The sequence below is a fragment of the Cololabis saira genome, chromosome 23 (assembly GCF_033807715.1).
Source record: "Cololabis saira isolate AMF1-May2022 chromosome 23, fColSai1.1, whole genome shotgun sequence".
NCBI classification, from domain to species: Eukaryota; Metazoa; Chordata; class Actinopteri; order Beloniformes; family Belonidae; genus Cololabis; species Cololabis saira.
Window position 1 is genome coordinate 2,093,502 of NC_084609.1, and position 13,366 is coordinate 2,106,867.

Sequence of the window (13,366 nt, forward strand, 5' to 3'; positions counted from 1 at the left end):
TATATATATATATATATATATATATATATATATATATATATATATATATATATATATATATATATATATATATATATATATATATATTTATTTTATTAAAAATATATATATATATATATATATATTTTTTTTTATTTAAAAAAAATGTCTTTAACTTATTTATTTATTTTTATTTATTATTATTATTATTTTTTTTTATTATTTTTTTTTAACAGCAGATCTCAGAAAAAACCTTCTATGGAAGTCCGCGAGCGCAAAAAACACGCGCAAATGGCGTTTTAACAAAAATATAGGCCAATGTACGGGTTTATTTATGAGACAGAAATCAATTAACTAAAAGTAAAATGTAATTTATTGTGCTACAGTTTGGTGGGTTTTTATTATTATTATTATTATTATTATTATTATTTTCTTTTTTACCCTCAAAATCTGAAGAAACTCAAATTCACCACGATCACGTTCACGCTGCAGAGTCTGAAACCTTTTCATTATTATTATTTTATTTTTTTTACTTTGTCTGCATATATATTAATGGTTAATACCATGTTGGTAAAAACCTGAGGCATATATATAAGCATTTTTAATATATATTTTAATATATCATATATATTTATTTTATTAATATATATATATATATATATATATATATATATATATATATATATATATATATATATATATATATATATATTTAAAAAAAATATTTTTTACTTTTTTATTAAAAAAAATAAATAATTAATTTTTTTTAACAGCAGCTCAGAATAAAAATAAGTCTGCAAGCGCAAAAAACATGCGCAAATGGCGTTTTTACAAAAATATAGGCCAATGTGATTTTTGATTTGATTTTTATTTTGTACATGTAAAAGACCACAATTAAACAGAAGATAAGAAAACAAAACAAAGCAAAGAATTTCATCCTTTAACACTTAATATCTTAATTACATGTGCAAAAAGGAGTAGGAAGAAGTGTAAAAAAGTATTTATAATAACTAACTATACTATAACTATACTATAATTATACTCCCACACTTACCTATACATACTTACACATAGTTGAGTATTTCTATATATTTGTACACACATGCCCATATAAATATTCATATAAATATACTTATGTACACCATACTATCTCTATATTAACTCCATCTGCTCTATATCTATATATATATCTATATATATATCTACGTACACACGTATTCACACACATACACACACACATAGACATACACATGTTTATTTGTGAGACAGAAATCAATTAACTAAAAGTAAAATGTAAAATTAACTGTGCTAGTTTGGTGGGTTTTTATTATTATTATTATTATTATTATTATTAGTTATTTATTTATTTTTTTTAAATATATTTTTTACTTATTTATTTTTTTTATGTTAAGGGGAGGGAGGGGTTAGGGTGGGGGTGACATCTACTCCTAGTCTAAAACGTTTCGAAACCTTTTCAAATGTCGGATCGTATCATCAAATAAAAAGCTCGGTAAAACCTCAACATCGCTACGTAAAGGTTTTCTGGAGCGTTTCTACCTGGTTTGTATACAGCTCTGCGCTAGAATTGGAGACCCTACTAGCCTGGCCAGATTAGCCTCTGCTAACTTGTGATGCTAATTCATTTTACTTTACATATTTTTTAACAACTTGTGCTTTTTATTATTTTACCTATTTTCTCATCATTTTATTTCATTTTATTTGTTATTTAAGCATACTCTTAAATTAAATACTTTTTGAAAACCGTGCAAAGTTATGGATAATCCCCGAATGCAGGCGTTGTGACGTAGAATTGTCAAATTGGTTTGATTCACCGCACAAACCGGCACAGATTACTTTTGTAATCCTGTATTTGACCCGGTCTTTGTACGTTTTGACCGAATAGAAACGTAATTCTTGCCATTTTAAGAATGAGATGAACCTGCTGGATCTACTGCCCTTACTGACTTCCCCTCGGAGGGGCCTTGAAGTGGTCCACCGTGGGGCCCGGCTCCTTCAGATCCACACTGGAATGTTAGCCGCCGGCTAACGTTAGGCCACGTTTCCACATATCCGGGTATTTACAAAAACGGATATTTCCCCCTCTACGTTTATAAAAGTCCCATCATTTCCAGGAACCTGCATAAATATCTGTTAAGGTGCTATGAGCAGCCAAACCTACAGGGGGCAGTGTAACGAGAAGATAAAGTCATGCTAGCCAATCAGGATCCTGGAAAAAAACATCAACAAATGACACGAGTAACTTCCAGTTACTTCCAAGATGAACCAGAGTCTTTGGTTTGGAGTGACAGAGAAGTGGAGTTACTTCTCAACATTTCGACTTTTTTCTCGACTTTTTTCTCAAAATTTTGACTTTTTTCTCGACTTTTTTCTCAAAATTTTGACTTTTTTCTCGACTTTTTTCTCAAAATGTTGACTTTTTTCTCTAAAATTTGGACTTTTTTCTCGACTTTTTTCTCAAAATTTTGACTTTTTTCTCAAAATTTTGAATTTTTTATCGACTTTTTTCTCAAAATTTGGACTTTTTTCTCAAAATTTGGACTTTTTTCTCGACTTTTTTCTCGACTTTTCTCAAAAACTGATACTCTACGTTTATAAAAGTCCCATCATTTCCAGGAACCTGCATAAATATGTGTTAAGGTGCTATGAGCAGCCAAACCTACAGGTGGCAGTGTAACGAGAAGATAAAGTCATGCTAGCCAATCAGAATCCTGGAAAAAAACATTAACAAATGACACGAGTAACTTCCAGTTACTTCCAAGATGAACCAGAGTCTTTGGTTTGGAGTGACAGAGAAGTGGAGTTACTTCTCAACATTTCGACTTTTTTCTCGACTTTTTTCTCAAAATTTTGACTTTTTTCTCGACTTTTTTCTCAAAATGTTGACTTTTTTCTCAAAATTTGGACTTTTTTCTCGACTTTTTTCTCAAAATTTGGACTTTTTTCTCGACTTTTTTCTCAAAATTTGGACTTTTTTCTCAAAATTTGGACTTTTTTCTCAAAATTTGGACTTTTTTCTCGACTTTTTTCTCAAAAATTTGACTTTTTTCTCGACTTTTCTCAAAAACTGATACTCTACGTTTATAAAAGTCCCATCATTTCCAGGAACCTGCATAAATATCTGTTAAGGTGCTATGAGCAGCCAAACCTACAGGGGGCAGTGTAACGAGAAGATAAAGTCATGCTAGCCAATCAGAATCCTGGAAAAAAACATCAACAAATGACACGAGTAACTTCCAGTTACTTCCAAGATGAACCAGAGTCTTTGGTTTGGAGTGACAGAGAAGTGGAGTTACTTTTAAGTGTGACGTTAGAATATAAAACAGGTAAAATACAAGAAAATATTGACGGTTACAAACTAATTGTAACCACAGGTGTCACTCATGACGCTGCAAGAACTCAAAATCTAGTTAAAATGTCTCATTTTTAGTCAAAAAATCTCATTACACTTAAAAGAGAGTCATCACCAGATAAATAACTTATTATTTGACAATTTTCATCTGTTTCAAGTAAATTTTCACTTGAAATAAGTACAAAAATCTGCCAGTGGGCCAAGATTTATCTTCTCATTACAAGCAAAAAAAATCTTGTTCCATACCGGAAGTTGGTCACTTCGTTAATATATATATTTTTTAATTTTTTTTTTTTTTTTTAATTAACATTTGCAAACAGTACGGTGATAACAAAACTTCACATTATGCAATTTCACGTTGAATTATAACATATAAAGAGTATTACTCAAATAAAAAACAAAACCAATGCATACCGGAGGTCCAGACCGGAAGTTGGTCTTTTTTTTTACAAGCTTTATTGAGTAGTTCTCATATGACAAAAAACATAAACAGACAGACATACAAAACAGTCGTTAATACATAAGAGTACAACAACACCGGAGCCAGGGGGATTTTTAAACAAACACATTAAATAGAGAGCATAAATTAACAGTTTTACAGCTTTTTTGTTATTTGAGTCAGAGATGGAACTCAAGTATTGTTTGGTTTCATTCTCAAAAATTAAAAAAAGGGGTTTTGAATGACTGAATTTGGATTTATGAATATGAAACTTTGCAAGAATAATTATTAAATTGATTACAAAAGAGTCAATTTTAGTCAGAGTCAATTTTATCTATAATAAATCGGGATACAGTGTTTCAGGGGACATTTCACACAACGAACAGTCAACACAAATATCTCTTTTGAATTTAAGAAGATAATGATTAGCAGGATAATACTTATGTAACATTTTAAAAGAGATTTCCCTCACTTTATTTGTAAGAAGGTATTTGTATGGAAGAGTCCAGATGTTCTTCCAATTTAAGTCATCACCAAAACCAGACCAGTAAGCAATAACATTATATCATTCTGAAACAGGGAACGTATATTACGATTGTTACTTCTTGTGGATGTAACTAGACAAACTTTGCCCACTGAAGTTTTCTTGGGGTCCAGATTTGGTAAGCAGGCTGGTCTTTCAACCGGAAGTTGGTCTTCTTCGTGTATATTGTTCAAATATGACGGAGGTAGTTTAAAAGCGGCCATAAAACGAAAATTATAAAACATTATTATAAAACATTATATAAGAGGGGTCACGTGACCGGCCGGACAAGATGGCAGCTTAGGCTCTTCGCGCTTGCCCTAACCTCCCCGTTTTTACCTAGTTTATCCCTTTAAGTCTATTTTTACCCGGATATTTGTGACGTTTTTAATTGCTTGTGACAAAATGACGGAAGCTGGGAAGAAGAACAGTACAGGTGGAGGCTCTACGAAGTCGAACAAAGGAGCTCGTGTTTCCGAACAGGAAGCTATGGCAGACATGCTAATGGAGAGACAACGTGAATATCTAGAGCCGCGGTTCGTGCAACTCAACGAGACGGCTAAATCCACAGAGGACAAGCTGGACACGATTCAATCTGAGCTGACCTCACTATCGGCCAGTATTGGTGTGGTGAAAGCGGATATTTTGACTCTGAAAAGCACCGTCAATGATAACTCGAGGACGGTTGCTAACCACGAGGTGGCGCTGGGCGCACTGGAACTCAAGATGGCGGACATGGAGGACAGGAATAGACGCTGCAACATACGCATCATCGGCTTGAAAGAGGGTGTCGAGGGATCGAACGGCGTGCAATACCTGAACCGCACACTCCCGAAGTGGTTCCCGTCTCTTCAGCCTGGGCAACCGGAGATCATGCGGGCCCACCGCATATACAATGGACGTCCTGCAGGAGACCGGCCCCGCACTCTCATCTTCAACGTCCTCCGCTACACGACACGGCAGGATATTCTCCGGGCGGCGAGGAAAGACCCGGTCACCATTGACGGCAGGAGAGTGAGATTTGCCGCCGATTATAGTAATCACACAGTCAAGCGGCGTCAGGCTTTCACCCAGGCGATGGACACCGCGCGCGAGAGAGGGGTTGAATTTTTCCTCCTCTATCCAGCGACCCTCAAAGTCAAGGATGGTTCGGATTATCGTGTCTTCAACAACCCCAGAGAAGCGGAGGATTTCCTCAACTCTCAGCCGAGAACGACGCAGGAGAGGTCCCCTCGGGCTCTGGCTGGCGGGGCTGTGAGCCGACACACGCGGGCCGGCGCTGCGCAGGCGGCGGCGGCGGAGGATCCATAGCGTCCCCGTCACATCGCCTGGATGGATGTGGGACTCATCAGCTGATAATATTCCTGAACGATGTATGCCGCAACGGATCACGGTGAATGGACATCTCTTTTTCTTTCACGCTTCATATTCCATTTAACTTTATGCGCTTGCTCTAGTGGTGGAACAAGGTAATTCGCATATAAGACTTTATTTCTGCATTTTGAACATTCTTAAAGTGACTGTTTAGTTTAAAGACTGGATTTCTCCAGATGCGGGTTTAATCCCTCTTATATATTTTATTTTTATTTTTTATTTTATTTTTTTATTTTATTTTTTTTTAATTTTTTTTTCTCTCTACTGCTCTTATTGACAGTCTGAGTTGCTCTAATATTTTAATTTATTTTATTTATTTTTAATTGATTTATTTATTTATTTTTTCTTTCTAAAGTGTCAGTCACTGCTGTCATAGTTATAAGTTGGCGTCGTATATGCTCAGCATTTTGAATTTTCTTGAAGGGACTGTTTAGCTTCAAGGCTGGACATTTTTTTTTTTTTTTTTTTTTTTTTCTTAAATTGATTTATTTATTTATTTTTTATTTATTTATTTTTAATTGATTTATTTATTTTTTCTTTCTAAAATGTCAGTCACTGCTGTCATAGTTATAAGTTGGCGACGTATATGCTCAACATTTTGAACATTCTTAAAGTGACTGTTTAGTTTAAAGATTGGATTTCTCCAGATGCGGGTTTAATCCCTTTTTATAAGGCGAAAATCCCCCTTTTTTATTTCTACTGCTCTTATTAACAGTCTGAGTTGTTCTAATATTTTAATTTATTTTATCTATTTATTTATTTTTAATTGATTTATTTATTTATTTTTTCTTTCTAAAGTGTCAGTCACTGCTGTCATAGTTATAAGTTGGCGTCGTATATGCTCAGCATTTTGAACTTTCTTGAAGGGACTGTTTAGCTTCAAGGCTGGAAAAAAAAAAAATATTTTTATTTTTCTTTTTTAAATTGATTTATTTATTTATTTTTTTATTTTTATTTTTATTTTTATTTTTTTTTTAATTGATTTATTAATTTTTTCTTTCTAAAATGTCACTCACTGCTGTCATAGTTATAAGTTGGCGACGTATATGCTCAACATTTTGAACTTCTTAAAGTGACTGTTTAGCTTCAAGACTGGATAGATTTTTTTTTTTTTTTTTTCTTTTTTTTTTTTTTTCCTCTCTCTTCTAATAATATCAGTCACTGCTGTCATGGTTATGTGCAATGTCAACAACTTTGATCTTCATGAGTGTTATAAGTTACCGTTGTCACCACAGAATTCCTGCTGGATTTGATTTATCTTTAGTTTTATGGTATATTGCAGCCTTAGCAGAGGGGCATTTCTGTTTTTACACGCTCAAGAGATTTTCTCACATCAGGGGGTAGATCTCAGTTTTGCCCTTGGTGTAGCCAACACTTTAATGGTAAGGCAGCTACCTCAGTCTTATAGTTTTAATTATGGCTATTGTGTTGTATCTCATGCATCATAAATAGGTCGGTACATTTTTACACGCAGCTCCTTGTGCACGGTTCATGCATGTAGTTCTAAGTTTTGAAGGGATGACTTCTTTGACATGTTTTTCGTTATTGATACAGTCTGGGATGGGAGGGGCTGGCTGCTGCTGCCCTACTGCTGCCCTATTTCCGACTATGGTCACGGAATCAAGTATTAGGGAAGGTTTGTTAGTTAGGGCATATTTCTGGCCCTTTCGGGGGGTGGGTTGGGTGGAGGGTGGGTTTAAACGTTTATTTTATTTTTTCACTATTTGTTTTGATGTGGAGCGGCTCACATCGTGGATTTTGTGTTCACATTCTGTTTGTGTGGTGGGAGAGAGGCTTGACTGTTTTAAGTTATACTCACATCTGCTTGGGTTCATCATTTCAGAGGGTCGCAGGGGCTGTTTTCATGTCTCTGTCCGCATCCGCTATAGAGGCTTCATTCTAAATTATGCCTGAACTTAATATTTTGAGCTGGAACGCGGGCGGCCTGAATAGCCCTCACAAGAGGATTAGCACCTTGAGTTTATTTCGCAGAAGGAGAATAGATGTTGCATTGGTACAGGAGACGCATCTCTTGGCTGCTGATGTCAGACGCCTGGCAGATAAATATTATCATGTGATAGCTTCCTCCTCGTCTGGTACGAAGACCAAGGGTGTGGCGGTTGTTGCCAGACGTAACTTTAAAGTTAAAATCCATGACACATGCTCTGACAATGAGGGCAGGCTGGCAATTGTGAAGACAGAAATTAGCAGCAGGAAAGTTGCCTTCATATCGGTGTATGCACCAAACTGTTTTGATAGGGTCTTTTACGAAAACTTGACAAATAGTATGCTGGAACTGAATGATTATTCGTTAGTGGTGGGGGGAGACTTTAACGCTGTTTGGAGTGCAGCCAATGACAGGTCAAGTAAATCTGAGACAAGGGATCAGAAACTAGCGTCCACAGCTTTACAGACGTGGGCTAGCAACTTGGGGCTCACAGATCTGTGGCGTTCGACTAATCCATCAATCAAAGACTACTCCTTTTTCTCTGCTCGACACAAATCTTGCTCAAGAATTGACTACATATTTGCGTCCCCTAAACTCTTCTCTAATATTCACGGTGTTTCTCTGCTTCCCATGGCCCTTTCCGATCATAAAGGTGTGCTTTGTTCATCGGTGCTCATTAACGCTCCCCCTCGTGCACCAAAATGGCGCCTTAACACGACCCTGTTAAGACAAGAAGAGTTTGGGGCACAATTTATAGAAAAACTTAAGGAATTCTTGGAGTTCAATGTTGGTTCAGTCGACGATCCTAGAATACTTTGGGACTCAATTAAAGGTTTTATCAGGGGTAATGCCACATGGTTTTCCTCCAACCAGCGCAAGATGCAAATTTCTAAATTACATGAATTGGAAAACAAACTTGCAAAACTAGAATCCGCGTTGTCTGCTAATTACTCAGAACAGATAGTCTTGCAGCGTGAGGTGATCAAAAAAGAAATCAATGCCATCCTCAGACGCAGATCAGAATTCTTAATCCACAGGACTAGGCAGCGTTATTATTTTCATGGGTCAAGGCCCAGCCACCTTTTGGCGATGAAGATTAGGTCAAATGAGCAGTTTTCAGATATCTCCTCTATCAAATTACAGTCAGGAGCTATTACCACCGACCCAATTCAGATTAATGACTCTTTTCGCATTTTTTACTCTGACCTGTATGAATCAGACATACTTTTCGACAAAGATAAATGTGACGATCATTTGGCCCAATTAAAGTTACATCGTCTTGCGGTGGAGGCGGCAAATGAGTTGGCAAAACCATTTTCTCTTGAAGAACTTAAGAGGGCTGTGCTCAGTATGCAAAGGGGCAAATCACCTGGTCTCGATGGCATACCGCCAGAATTTTACGCGGCCTTCTGGGACCTTCTTGGCCCGCTGCTTCTCAGTATGATCCATTTTTCGATGGAGAAGGGCACTTTTTCTAGGGATGTGAATACAGCTGTAATCACCTTACTACTGAAAAAGGATAAAAACCCGACGGAATGTGGTAATTACAGGCCCCTTAGTCTGTTGAACGCCGACGTAAAAATTTATGCCAAGGCTCTCTCTCGACGTCTGCAACCGCATATCTCGTCACTGGTTCACTGTGACCAGACAGGCTTTATGAAATCGCGTCTAGCCTCTGACAATGTCCGCCGACTGTTGCACGTAATCGACGCCGCAACAGACATCAAACATCCGGCAGCTGTTTTATCCCTTGACGCGATGAAGGCGTTTGATCGCCTTGAGCGGTCCTTTTTGTGGTCGGTGTTGGGGGCGATGGGTTTTGGAGACGATTTTGTGAAAATGGTACAGCTATTATATTCAAACCCCTCTGCAATGGTTCTTACAGGTAACATTTGCTCCACTCTGTTCCCAGTAACTAGATCATCTCGTCAGGGCTGTCCTTTGAGCCCGACGCTGTTTGCTCTGTCTCTTGAACCCCTAGCGCAGATGATCCGATTATCACCGGTTATTAAGCCCATAACTGTTCATAACACACTCCATCACCTGGCGCTTTACGCTGACGATATTTTAATCTTTCTTGGCGACCCGTTACAGTCTGCCCCCCACGTCTTATCAATGTTGGATGAATTTGGCTCGCTATCAGGGTTCAAAATTAATTGGTCGAAGTCAGCTCTGCTGCCATTGAACAAAGTGACTAGGGACTCTGTTTTACCTCCTAATATTCCCTCGGTTCCACATTTCAAATATTTGGGCATTGAGATATTTCCCTCTTTACACCTTATTGTGAAGCACAATTATACTGAGGTACTGAATAAGGTCTTGAGTGATTTGGAGAGATGGTCCAGCCTGCCCAACTCACTTCAGGCTCGCATTTCTATTGTCAAAATGAATGTATTGCCCAGAATAAACTTTGTTAGCTCTATGGTCCCCCTCCCTCCCCCTACTGGATACTGGGGTAAACTGCAGGCGGCTGTTTCAAGATTTATCTGGAATGGCAAGAGACCCCGCCTCAGATCTGCCACTGTCCAGCGCAAGAGATTAGATGGAGGTTTAGCAGTTCCCAACTTCAAATTTTATCATTGGTCCTTCTCTATGGTTTGACTCTCAGACGTCGGTCTCCTGGCGCACGATGGAAGAAAGAATGGTGCACCCTTGGTCTTTGGCAGATGTTTTATTTGCGAATATCTCTGTGAGGCAGTGTCAGCTGCGCTGCGGCCCCATTGTGTCCCATCTGATTCGGGTTTGGCGCTCTGTAGAAAGGATTTGTAATATATCTTGTAGATGGCACCTACAATCACCAATTTTCAATAATAAGGACTTGCTGATCGGGGGGAGACCTATCACCTATTCTCAGTGGGAAAGGGGAGGTGTACAGTTTTTGGGTGATATATTCAGCTTAGATGGTTTACGCTCTTTTCAGGACATTAAGAATAACTTCAATTTACCAGGCACTTCCTTTTTTTTTTATTTGCAGCTGAGAGCTTCTCTTAAAGCACACGGTGTACCTTGGCAGCACCCGCTACCTACACATCCATCTCCACGAATTGATCATTACTAATAGACCATCGAGGGGAATGGTATCCACTTTGTATTTGTACATGCTTGAGGCCTCCTACAAAACGCTTCCAGTAGACAGGATGTGGAGGGGTGATGTCCCCGGACTGGTTCAGGATTTTGACTGGGACGAGGTGTGGGCCAATATCAAACTTGCCTCTCGAAATCCTGACCATCAACAGATCCATCATAATTTTGTGCATAGGACCTACCTGACCCCTCGTAGGCTACATTTTATGAAAGTTATCAGTGATCCCTCATGCACCCTGTGTACATTAAAAACTCCTGGCACTTTTCTCCACATGGTGTGGGAGTGCCCCCCCGTCGCTCGTTTTTGGCAGGGCGTGGCCGCTGAGCTGACGACACTCATATCAGAGACATTACCTGTGACCATACCAGTGTTATTACTGAATGATCTTTACGCACTTCCAGTCCCTGAACGTCAGAAACGGGTCATATTAGCAGGTCTAACAGCTGCTAAGAAAATGATAGCAGTACGTTGGAAGCCCCCTCATACTTTGTCCATCAAACAATGGATCTTGACTTTTCTTGATGTTACTTACATGGAGTTATCGACAACCCGTATAAATGGGGCCAAAGAGGCGAATGTGAATGTGTGGCTCACCACAGCTGAAGCACTGAAGCGCTTGCTTTGATCCTCGTGTTTTTTTTTTTTTTTTTTGTTGTGTATTTGACTTAACTTGCTTAGCACCGTGAGGTTCTATATTCACTGTTTCACAAATCCGCGAGTCTCTCTCTCTCTCTCTCTCTCTTTTTTTTTTTTTTTATTAGTTTTTTGCTTGCTTTAGCCGCTCTGTCTCGATTTTATTTTAATTTCATATACAGACGTCAGATAATTGTCCTGGTCTTTAATAGTTTATTTCATTTTATGTGTGTCCGGGTGGTTAGGGTGGGGGTGGGGGGATTGATGTAACATATTCAGTGCCTGTACATCATTGATTGTTGGTTTTCTGTTTGAGTGAAAATAAAATAAAAATTTGATCAAAAAAAAAAAAATAAAACATTATATAACATAACGTACTTACTAATAACTATGTTTTTTTAAACGTATTTATATACATATATAACAAAATAAAAAACATGTATGTATATATATATATATATATATATATATATATATATATATATATATATATATATATATATATATATATATATATATATATATATATATGTGTGTATATATATATATACATACATACACACATACACATACAGGACTGATGGCATTTTCATTTACCCGTTGGTCACTCAAATTCAGTGTCCTTAGCTTTAAGTGCTGTCTGAGGTTAATTGAGGTGGATTATATATATATATATATATATATATATATATATATATATATATATATATATATATATATATATATATATATATATATATATATATATATATATATAATGTGTGTGTTTTATCATTTTCGAATTGCTGCTTGTAAACTAGTCTATGGTAAACTACCTCCGTAGGCTATATATATATATACATACATGTATTCATGTTATATTTTAATAATATACACCCAATATTGGAATATATATGTAAAAAATATTAACTGGAAGAAGGTCTGGCTCTCACCCAACCAATACCTGGTGACAAACAAAGTTAAAGAAATTTCATTTAAGTGAATTCATTAATTCTATCCTACAAATGATCACATTGTAAAAAGATTCAAAAGAAATATCGATTCAAAATGTACCTTTTGTTCTGCAAATTCTGAAACAATGACACACTTATTCTGGCTGTGCCCCATTGTTCAAACTTTTTGGAGTGATATGTGTAATTTTGTGTCGGAAAGAATTGATATTGATTTTAATTTATTTTGGAAGGATGTGTTGTTTGGTGTTTTTGACCATGTAACAATTAGAACAAAGCCAAAAGAAACATTTATTATTAATTTGTTGATTATCCTCGCAAAATTCCACATCCACAAATCCAAATTCTTATGCAAAAAACCCTTTTTTTTTTTTACTTTTCATTGTGAATTAAAACAGTATCTGGACTCTATTAAGTTTTCTACTAATTCAAAAGCAATCAAAACCATAAATGTATGTAAATGTTTTGGCTTTCTGTTATAATGTGTTGTGCTTTTTGTTTTGTTTTTTATTTGAGTAATACTCTTTATATATTATAATTCAACGTGAAATTGCATAATGTGAAGTTTTGTTATCATTGTACTGTTTGCAAATGTTAATTTAAAAAAAAAAATATATATATATATTAACGAAGTGACCAACTTCCGGTATGGACTTCCGGTATGGATGGAAGTATGGCGGCGCCCTTGTCGGCCATCTTGCCTGCAGCCAGGTCCCTCTCGATTTTTCTACTTATTTTAAGTGAAAATCTAATTGAAACAGGTGAAAATTGTTGTTTTTTCCAGTGATGAGTCTTGTTTTAAGTGTAATGAGATTTTTTTGACTAAAAATTAAACATTTTAACTAGAAATCAGACAACTATTCTTGTTAAGATGTTGAGTTTTTGCAGTGTGGTGACGTTTCTGTCTCATAATGTGACGTTCTGAAGCCTAAATGTCCGTTTCTCTCCGTTTACAAGCAAACGTGAAGACGGAGGTTTTAAAAATCTACACTTTGGCCGGAGTTTTCAAAAATTATGGTTTTTGGAGACTTTGAGCTTCGTTTTCGTGTAAACGAACGAACAAAA